Genomic DNA, 11,694 nt, shown 5'->3' with positions numbered 1-11,694 from the left:
ACACCGATATCAGTGGAATAAGTAAACACTTGTTGATTGCACTAACTATTTACCTTCACTTTAACTGTACAGGAGGACAGGGAAAATGGGACTGAAAGTCAAGAGAAGGTTTAACATACAGCAAGAACAAACAAAAGTTAATATCTTCCACATGAGCTTACCATACATAAAACTGGTTGAACTAACACCAGCAATTAGGACTTCAGCCCCACCGCCACATTATCTGATGGAAGTAAAGGAATAACATTAGCCCCAGAAAGAGAAGCTTCTTGGGACCAATACAGATGTGGCCCTAAGGGCCAAACCCTAGGAGCAAAAGGAGACCTTGCTGACAACTCCGCTCTGGCCAATACAGGGAATGTTCTGTGATTGGCAGCTGCAGATTTGGAGTTTATGTAAGTTTAAATCCTGGGTAACTATACACCCTTCATGAACTAGTGAACTAGCTAGTGCCCTACACAGCTGTGACCCACCATGAAAAAGGAACATATTATCTTCAGTTTAAACGTGTTGGCTATATTAGTTTCAGTGGCTTTTTACAAAGTTTCCATCACCTAGCAATCACGGACACTTTATCCTCTCCTCGGGTCCATAACTGTCGTATTAAGACCAGTTATGAGTTTTAATATCTCAAGAAATCGCTATCAGCTCAATAAATGTTTGAGAGGAAACTCAAGGCTGACAGCATATTTATTTATTTCTAAGAACAGTTCAGACCAGACGAGCAATCCATCAGGGTTTCTTCTGGAAAAGAGCTCAGCCTCTCATGCTACAAAGAAAAGGACTTGTTTATTATTATATATTAAAAAATGCACTAAGCACTTACTATGTGCCCATTAATGTGTGGCGCATCACAGGGGATCCCTAGATAAACAGACAATGCCTCTGCATGTGGGAGCTTACAATCTGCAGGAAAATGAAAACAGAACAATCCTTAAGTTATACTGCGATAAGGAACTTTAAAAGGATGAACCAAGTTTAGTGAGGGAACAGCAGAAGAAACGAGTCCTATGGATTTGGTCGGAAGGGATGAAGGCTTCACCGGGATCCTCTGTGAGACATGTATAAAGAATGGCTAAAAGTTTGACTAACAAATATGAGGGGGGGATATATCTACTGAAGCGATTTTAGTGTCTAGACACGATCTTAGTAACCGTAATTGCTAATTTTTATCGAAGAGATTTCACGTGCCATACCCTGTGCTAAGGGCTTTACCCTATCTCATTCAACCCTCAAGCAATCCTCTAAGAAAAATACTTTGATTCATTGAACAAATGCCTTCTGAATACAGACCATGTGCCAAGTAGTCTCATTATTGCTATTACTCGTGAAAAGGAAGTTGAGGCTTAGAGAATCAGTAGAGCTGGGATTGGAACCCACACGATCCAGAGTCTGCTAGCAGAGCACTATATAACCTCCCACAGTGAAGTGGTCTAGATTTGGCCCGTCCAGTATGAAAGCCAGTAAGCCACATGTAACAATTGAGCACTTAAAATCTGATTTGCCTGAATTGAAATGTACCACAAGTGTAAAATACATACGAGATATTCAAGACTTCGAATTTTTAAGAGTGTGAGACATCCCTAATAGTTTCTTATATCACCTACATATTACAATGATAATAATTTGGATGTATTGGCTTAAGTAAATATATTATTAAAGTTAATTTCATCTGTTTTTCTGTTTTTATTTTAATTAATGTGGCCACTAGAAAATGGTAAGTTACCAATGTGGCTAACATGATAGTTTTACTGGACTGCTCTGATTACAACAAAGACGAGTACAGAGATGCCTTCAGGGTGCCTGCACTGCAGTCTAGTGGGGGAGATGGAGTGTATCCAAAGCAGTATAATGCAAGGCATGTGGCAATTGCCAAAGGGGGACACACAGATATGCACTGTTATTTAAGAGCTCAGAGCAACCAGAAGCTTCTTCTGACTAGGATAATTGGATGTCTCTACTGGTTTGGTTACATTTTAATTTTCACAAAATTCCAAATCTGAATATTTTCTCTAACCCATGGGCTATCATGAAAATACAAAGAGCCCAAAGAAAAACCTCTAATTATGACTTCTGATGGCTCAATCAGTTACCTACATAGGGAGTGAGAAAAAAATGGATTAACAAACTTCATGGCAACCCCAGAACCTAATTAATTCAGAACTGTTCATAAGTAGCAGATTTCCTTCATCTAGTAAATATCTCATAAGTGCATACCTAATGCTGAGACTAAGCTATTGGATTATACTAATAGTTCATTTCCTGGGTCCCTTCTGCCTTCTCTACCCACACATTACGGAAGATAGCGTTAGGCAGAGAGAGAACTGACCAAAACATAAACAATTGGATGTAAGAGGGAAAAGCAAAGAGTCCCAGAAAATCCACAAATTGTTAAGTGTCCTCTGAATAAAGAGAATTAATTATATCAACATAGCTCCATTGGGACACCACTGGTTTTTCATTTTGATTAATTTAAGGAATCTCAATCTAATTTATGAACCAGCAGGATGTTTTGAAAGATAAACAAAGCTGTCTGCAATTTGCGTTTCTCCTGACTTGGTCTGGCTCAAATTTCACATTTACCTCATTTTCTCCATTGTTATGGACTACTTTTTACAACTCAAACAACCAGATGTGCTTCAAACCGGGAGGCCAAATTCTTCTCCTGAGTATTCTCCTCCACAGGAATTCCTATAAAAAGTGTTGTAAAGAGTGAATCTTCCTGGCAGCATTTTGAAGGCTAGCTCTTTGCTCCAAACGGCATCAAGTTACCTGGAGACCTTTCAGCATTTATGGTTCCGGAGCTGTAACTTTCAAATGCAAATGTGATACAAGCAAGACTACCCGAGACGTGAAAACATATTGAGATGTCATTGTAATTACAGAGGACACAGACCTGGCCAGCAAGCCAGGACTCTGTGAGTGCAATGGTGGTTTGCTTCAAGCCAGTTCCTCTCTCTCCTCAATACCCAGAGGCTCAGCCAAACACAGAGACAAACCGAAATGGTGCGAGCACCTTTCTGGAACGGCAAACACGGACAATGGATCCCCACTGTGTGAGCCAGCCTTGAGTCTCTCCCAGACTCGATATACCAGACACCATATTGACTTCAATTCTTAAAACAGTGCTAATTAGAAATTATTCATGCCCATTTTAAAAATTAGGAAACTGAGCTACAGAGTGGTGAGCAACTAGGGTCAAAACCAGAAGAGTTAAGTTACTTCCATAGGGGAACAAGGATTCAAAGACAGGCATATCCGAACCCGTGTCCATGCCCCCAACTCCATGACATACTTCCTACTACAGTCATTTTATTTTAACACTGTACAAATGCATCCTCTCCATCATTCTGAAAAGTATTTGATATAATTGGGCAAATTAAGATGGAATTGTTAGCCATGTTTTCTCCTCCATAGAATGGGTTGGTGGTAACAGTCCTATCATAAATCTGGTTGTTAAGTGATCGTATGTGTTTCTCCCTACATATGTATTATTTTGCCTAATTACTTCCCATTTCATTCTGCAAAGCGTTTGAAATGGCTTGACAAGTTACCCAACTGCTCTAGGCCTGCATTTCTATCTATAAATGGGGATAATAACACCAGCCATGTGCTGACACATGGAGCTACTGGTATGAAATAACAGATCTGAAAACACCATATTTATTGCAGAGTTCTGCACAAATACGACTTTTCAAGTGGGCATTGCAGCTGAAGAGTTTGAGAGTCAAGAATTTTGTTTTACTTCTTCTCTTGACTCATAAGAGCGTATAGTGAGGCAAATAAAACACTCTATCCCCTTGTTTCTAACTTTCAGTTACCCACACACTTGTGATATGCTTCTTTTAATTAATTCACCATGTTCCTAATGTTCACAGCTCCAAGAGTCCAGGGGAAAATGGCGGCAGACTTCATTTCAGAGGCTGCGATGCTACCTGGAAGAACGTTTCTGGAAAGATGAGTGAATACTGAGTGGTCAGCTTTGGGGATACTTCATAGCAATCCCCAAGGTAGTATTATCTGGACAGCTCAATTCTGTGACTAAGGAGAGCTAAGTAAAGCCCTCACAGGTAAATATTGAACCAGACATTAAAACACCACCAGACACCATTCATAAATAGCAGCTGCTGGAAAGAATGTGGAGACCTCATCACCTGGCAACAGCTCTGATTAAGGCTTCTTCAAGAGAAGAGGGTGGGAGAAGGAGGGAGAAGGAAAATCAAACATCCATGGTGTGTGGCCAGGCCTCCACGTCCTCACACATCAAACTTTCCTCAAAAAATGCAAAAGGGATTACTCAGAGACTGTTAGAAAATAGAAAGATCAGGGAAAGGAATGGTGTGGCGCTTCTGGAACAGGAGGTGGTAATGGAGACAGTCTAGACTCTTTTCCACAATTCTGATCTTCCTAGAATTGTTCGATGGTCCAGAGATACTGCCTGGGGAATTTTATGTTGACATGGCTCAGATTTTTATCGTGCAGAGTTTGTGCCAGTGTCACACATATAGGAGAGAAAAGAGGAAGCTGGCACTCATGGAGTACCAACCATGTTCTATGTCCTGTGCTAGGTGGTTCATTCTCAGGACCTCATTCCATTCTCACAAGAGCTCCACAATCACTCCCAATGTACAGAGCAGGAAACTAAGAGTCAGAATTATGCTCAGGTTATATAACTAGTAATTGATCAAATCAGGATTCAAACTCAGGTATCTGGTATTCCAGGCTCTTTCTACTCTACCACAATCCAACACTGCCTCAGCAGTAGTTACTCCTAATTGAACTTTCCCCATTTCTGCTCATCCACCATGAAGCCCATGATACTCCAACTAGACTGGCCAGTTCAAAGCCAATTAAGCCATGAACTCTGCTCCCTGAAGTTTTTCCTTAGCGCTATTCAAGTCTCTATCTATTCTAATTTTGTTGTCCCCAAGTAGAATTTTAAGTGGAAGTTCTTATACATAAACTTTGTGTGGACACAGAGATTAGTGCATGAAAGTGTTACATAAAGCAAATGGTCCAAGTCCTCTAATTTTACAGATTAGAAAACTGAGTCCCTGAAGGGTTAAGCGTATTTGTTTAATATCACAGAGTTGGTAGTGAGGACAGTAACAGAGTCCAGGCCTGTGTCTGTCTAACAGTATCTTGAGATTGTGGGTCCTGTAATCTAAGAGCCAGAAAAACAAATAGAAAAAAATATACATATATGTGTGTGTGTGTGTGTGTGTGTGTGTGTGTGTGTATTCCAAGTGACCTGTATTTAAAACTTATCTTAGAACTTGCTTTGTGATCTTAAATATCTTATTCAACCCCTTGAAACTTTGGCTTCCTTATCTATAAAATGGAATTGTTAATCTCTACCTTAATGATTTTGAGAATTTAATGACACAAGATGGGTAAAATACCTGATACAACCTGGCACATAGTAGCTATGCAGTAAAAATTAAACTTTTCCCCATACTTTTTATAAATTTGAGAAAAGAATAGAAAGCAGTAACAGCACTGTTGCAGTGTTTGTTTGTTTTGTTTCTTCAGCCCACAAATTCTAGAACTGTAGGTCAAACTTGAATGAGACAAAGACTCAAGATATTAGACCTGTAAACCAAAAAGTACAACCCAGTGACTTCTGTAGCATAAAAACATCCACAGTTATCACATAATTTATCCATGTTGTCATCTGCCTATCAGCACCACGTTTCTGTACAATTAAAATTGTTCACTGCCATAACTGTGTCCATCTCATACTCACAAGGCCAAGTTCTCATGTGATCCAGTCAACGCCACTCTTCTGGCATCAGCTTGGCCTCACACTCTGTCTCTTTTTTCTTGCAACAGATTGTACTCAATCCTATACCATATTCCCCGACTTCATAAAACAGGATGTATGCTCTGTTGCAGCAAAAATTAATGTGCATTAATTAAAATGTGGCAGCACACCTATGAAAGCACCCTGGCACATGGCTATGACTACCCTGCTACTGGGCTCCGTGTGTGACTGGGCTCCAAATAGATCATAAGTCTAAGTCTACAGATCTCTGCTCTCCCACCCTAAAATCCTGAAGTCTGTCTGAGCCCTAGGTTACCCAGGCTACAATCTAGGAAATGCGCCTCTTTCTCACTTCCTACTACCCTTCAAAGTGAATAAGAATTTGTTGGATGATAAATCAGTACTCCAAGAATGAAGCCTTTTTTAGGATACATGTTAGAAATTAAGATTCAAGATTTGTTTTTTTTTATTATACGGACTATGTCTCCAATTTAGTACTGTCTTCTTCAATCAGAATCACTGTATATGACTCATAGAAAGTGGCAGGTCACTTTCCATTCTAGGATATTAGTTCAAATCTGTCAGTGCTGATAATGGCAGACAATTGTCTCCGTCTGTGTGGACTGTCTGTTGGTTTTAATTGAGTGTATATTGAACAAATATTCACTGTCACTAAACTGACCCTGCTGGATCTTTCTGACATTTTCAGCTGGTAGAATGAAGACCAAAAAAGAAGAAAGAAGAAAGAGAGTGAGTGAGGGAGAGAAAGGAGGGAGAGAGGAAGGAAGGAAGGCAGGGAGGGAGAAAGAATCTCACGTGCCAAGACCCACAAAATGCTGGGTGTCATCAGGAAGGACAGCAGAAACAAAATGGAAAGCATGACCTCACACTTTATACAGGTGACTACAGGTCACTTCGTAGGGACACAATTTGTTCTCTAGCTCTGCATCACCTGTGCCCACCCTCTTGGGGCCACTAGAGCCAATCCACAGAAGCTCCAGTCCAGGGAACTCAGCATCAAGACCAGTCACTGTGACTCCTCTAGTCTTACATCTTAGTTCTAATTATTGGGCTTCTTTATTTCCCCTATGGTGAAGCCTCACCCTTGTCTTCTAATTCTAAAATTTGCATTCATATCACTTTCCATGGTATGTCACTGCCCCTGCCTTGATTACCACCCAATATACTGTGTCCTTCTAGAACAAAACTGAATTATTGTTATGAACTAAACATCATATGAACTAAACCTTCACATTTTATTTTAATCCTCACAAAGTCCATTTATATAAATGTAATTACCCCGTATTACAGATAAGGAAACAGAGGCTTAGAGGGGTAATTGACCTAAGGTCACATGGTAGTAAGGAGGGAATGCATTTGACATAGTTTTTCACTCTAGAACTTTTAAGCCATACACTAAATGCCTCCCTTACCCCTGCCATACAAGCATCATAATCTAACAGTGTACGAAGATAAGAAAATGAATAAAACTGGAACATGACACAAGCGTGTGAACTGTGTTATGTTACCAAAGGAAGAAGCGATTCATTCTTCCTCAGAAAACTGTAGAAGGCTTTATTTTCATGATGAGTCTAGGAAGAAATGTGAGGATGGGCTTTCAGGAAAATGGAAATGCACAAATGGCCAGTAGTAGCTTAGAGTTAGAATTAACATGTTTGATAGAAATGTGTCAGTAGCAGAAGCTAAAAGGTTACTGGAGACCAATTAGAGAAGAATTTGAATGCAAACTAATAAGTTAGGACATTGCCCTGGAGCAAGGATACATTTCAATAAAAATTACCTTTGCACACAGTTTGGAGAATGAATGAAAGCAGAAAAAAATCTAGCAGAGAGGATATAATAATTACAGTCCAGATAGAGATGATGGAGCCTTATCCAGGTCTGCTGTAGCAGGTGGAGGGGCAATTAGAAGGAAGGATTTAAAGTTATACAATTGGTGGGCAATTGGGTTATGAGGGTTGAGGGTAAAGGATTAGTTGAAGATTTGATTTGATTTGATTTTAGGCAATAGTTCCAGAAATCTTATTGTCCTCAAACTAAGAGATACAAAGTGAAATTAGAACAATATGAGAAAGTACTAAACCATATAGCACACTTATAAAATGTGTAAGATCATGAGCAGGTGGTCTAAAAGAGTGCTTCTCAAATTTTAATGTGTATATAAATCACTTGGGAATTTTATTAAAATGTGGATTCTGGTTGAGTAGGTCTGTCGTGAGGCCCAAGAACCTGCATTTCTAACAAATTCCTGGTGATGCTGATGCTGGTGCACAGACCACACTTTGAGTATCAAGGTTATAAAATACAAAAAGGGACTTTCAAGACACTTTTACTCAGATAGCCATTATTTATTATTAAGTATAGATCAGTAAAGAAAACTGGCAATGGAAGTTTTTGGAGGGATGAGGGTGGGGAGGATAGAATATGCCTTCTCTTTTGCAAGTGCTGCATGAAGGCCCAGCACGCTGTCCACAAAGCATCCTAGTGTTGCTTGAGGAGGCCACGTGGACCACGGATGTCTTGGCAGTTCTTCCTGGGAGGTCTTTTCAATGTATGAGATGGAAAGAATGAGCCCCACGTAACTGCAGAGTTACCGCTGTCACAGCCAAGAACATTCACCTTCTATAGAGTAAAGGTTCCCCTGGCTTCTTCCTTTGCCAAGACTTAAGACAGGCTGGAGATGGAGATGAAAACATTTAGTAGTCAGCTCCCTTAAAGAATGTCGAAAATACACACCAGGGATCTTTGTCCAAAAGTAAATAATTATTGTTTGGCAAATGTTTAAAACAGTGGATGGAACTGTACATAAATCTTGTTCTCTCCTTACCAACGACTACTTGCCTGCTTTAACTTGTAGGTGTGTTGTTGCTTGTTTCTATTTGAATCTGGTTTCATAATGAAAGTATTCAATAAAATTACCTTTTAAGAAATGTGTGCTGGCTGTTGCAGCCACCGCCTGGAGCCTCCGGGACCCTCCACCTCGCCGCCCCCGCCCAGCCTGCCCCGCCATGCCGTCGAAGAAAACCTTCAAACAGCGCCGAACCTTCGAACAAAGAGTAGAAGATGGCCTACTTACCTGAGAGCAGCATCCTACCAAAATCCCGGTAATAACAGAACAATACAAAGGTGAGAAGCAGCTTCCGGTCCTGGATAAAACAAAGTTCTTGGTGCCTGATCATGTCAACATGAGTGAGTTCATCAAGATGATTAGAAGGCGCTTACAGCTCCACGCTAATCAAGCCTTCTTCCTGTTAGTGAATGGACATAGCATGGTGAGTGTGTCCACGCTGATTTGTGAAGTGTATGAAAGTGAGAAGGATGAAGATGGATTCCTGTGTATGGTATACGCCTATCAGGAGACTTTTGGAAGGAAATTTCCTGTGTAAGACTAAAAAAAAAAAAAATGTGTCTGTTCTCGAATTTTTTAAACCCTTACCAAGGAATAAAAAAGGGATGCTACCAACTGAAAAAAAAAAAGAAATGTGTGCTAACAACCACCCCTTAAATATATTGCAGTTTCTATAACATTAAAGACTCCAAGAATTGAAAGGAGTTTTAAAAGTCTGCTGAGACTACCAGTGATTCTACACTGATTTCCAACTAAGTGATCAACTACCGTCTACTTGAATACCTCCAGTGCCAGTCAGCTCACCACCACACAGAGATTTCAGTATACTTGCTGACAGCTCTGTTGGAAAATTCTAACTTATGTTATGCCAGGCTGGCTTCATGACTCTTTAATTTATTAGCCCTAGTTACACTCTGTAGAGTCACAGAGAAAAAATGTAACATCTTTTTCAAATAATAGTCCTCCCAATGTTGAGCTACTGTGGGCTCTGCTTTCCAGGTCAAAAATTCTTACTTCTTTGGACCGTTCCTCATATAAAATAAATTCACATCTCTTCTCCATGTGATTACCTGTACTCTAGAAGTACTCCAGCTTTCCTCTTAAATTGTGGTGTTCTCAATCAAAGGGAAAACTCAAAATGGAACTCAGAACAGTTTAGATTAAACTGTGCCTATTACATCCTTTATTTTAGTTATTTTTTCCACCTTAATGAACCCTACAATCACACTAATGAGGCAGAAAGAGAAAAAGAGTAAGAATCTTGTGGAAAAAAGGATCTGGAATCAGTCATCTTAGTCCCTACTCTTATTAGCTGTGTGAGCAAATTATTTCATCTCCCTGAGCTTAAAATTTCAATTTATAAAATGGCAAAAATTAACCTTAAAAATTAATGATGTACATAAAATTTATAAGCAAATGTATGCAAAGTCCCTAATAATGCTTGGCATATAATAGATATTCAATAAACTATAACCATTATAAATGTTGGTATTTTGGCGAGGCATGCCAATGGTTAATCTATATTTCATTTAGAATCACCTTAAAATCCTTAAGCACTTTTATATCATATTTCACTAGTACAATTATTTTTATTGTGAAACCAGTGGCATAAATTTACCTTTACCTATTTATTTTTATTTCTTTCAAATGTCCACCTATTATTTCAGAGTCACTTGAATTCCTTATGGATAACATTTCAAGAATCAAATATTTTAACTACCCTTCTCAACTTTGAACCATAGAAAATTCTGGTCAGCATGACATTATTTAAAATATCAAGGACCTCCCTGGTGGCACAGTAATTAAAAATCCACCTGCCAACGCAGGGGACACGGGTTTGAGCCCTGGTCCAGGAAGATCCCACATGCCGCAGAGCAATGAGGCCCGTGCGCCGCTACTGAGCCTGCACTCTAGAGCCCACGAGCCACAACTACTGAGCCTGAGTGCCACAACTACTGAAGCCGGCGCACCTAGAGACCGTGCTCCGCAACAAGAGAAGCCACCGCAATGAGAAGTCCGTGCACCACAACAAAGAGTAGCCCCCGCTCGCCGCAACTAGAGAAAGCCCGCGTGTAACAATGAAGACCCAATGCAGCCATAAATAAATAAATAAATTTTTTAAAAAAAAATAAAATAAAATAAAATATCATATTTGAATCACATGTCCTTGTTTAAAATGTTTTCCAAAAATGTAAGAACTTGTCTAAAAAAACATGACATTGTTTAAAGCGTAAAAAAAACAAACATAAACTACACACACACAAACACACACACACACACACACGCAAGGTTGAATGAAGGGTCCTATGTCTCTAGAAATATCACCATTCAAATAAACATTGACCCTCTGAATCTAGCCCTTGGACTTCCTATGAATTACTCTATTTATACTGAAGCATCCTCCAACTGTTCCCCTATTCACCTATTCAAAGATGTCATAGAAAGGGGTCTCCAACCACTGGGCCACACAGCAGGAGGTGAGAAACAGGCTAGCGAGTGAAGCTTCATCTGCTTCACTGCTCCCCATTGCTCGCATTACCGCCTGAGCTTCGCCTCCTGTCAGCATTACGGTGAGTTGTATAACTATTTCATTATATATTACAATGTAATAATAATAGAAATAAAGTGCACAATAAATGTAATGCACTTGAATCACCCCAAAACCATCCCCCCACCCCGGTGTGTGGAAAAATTGTCTTCCACGAAACTAGTCCCTGTTGCCAAAAAAGGTTGGGGACCACTGTCATAGGGGACTCCAACATCATGTTGAAATTTAAGCATGTACTGTATATACCTAACTCACCAAAGAAGGAAATGATTCTACCATGGATGATTTATTCTTGGTGAACCCATAAGTCTAATAATAACCATTGCTTCCTTTTCCAAATGCTTACAACATCTCCTTTTATTGAAATTTGTTAGTTCTTCATAATGACTTAACCTCTTAATCGTTAGCAAAATTCCCTCATTACCATAAGTAATAGTCCCTATTTTGGAGGACACTTGGCCTGATACTAATATAGCTATTCCTACTTTCTTTTGATTCCTGTTTGCTTTTCAT

General features: G+C 39.6%; 1 pseudogene; it reads left to right on the top strand.

The window, feature by feature from the left end:
* The first annotated feature begins 8,793 nt into the window (after positions 1-8,793).
* LOC133099208 (microtubule-associated proteins 1A/1B light chain 3B-like) lies at positions 8,794-9,171 on the top strand (annotated as a pseudogene).
* Positions 9,172-11,694: the final 2,523 nt, after the last annotated feature.

The sequence above is a fragment of the Eubalaena glacialis genome, chromosome 10 (assembly GCF_028564815.1).
Source record: "Eubalaena glacialis isolate mEubGla1 chromosome 10, mEubGla1.1.hap2.+ XY, whole genome shotgun sequence".
Lineage (NCBI taxonomy): Eukaryota > Metazoa > Chordata > Mammalia > Artiodactyla > Balaenidae > Eubalaena > Eubalaena glacialis.
The sequence above is the reverse complement of the archived record's forward strand: the minus strand, read 5'-3'. Positions and strand labels throughout refer to the sequence as shown.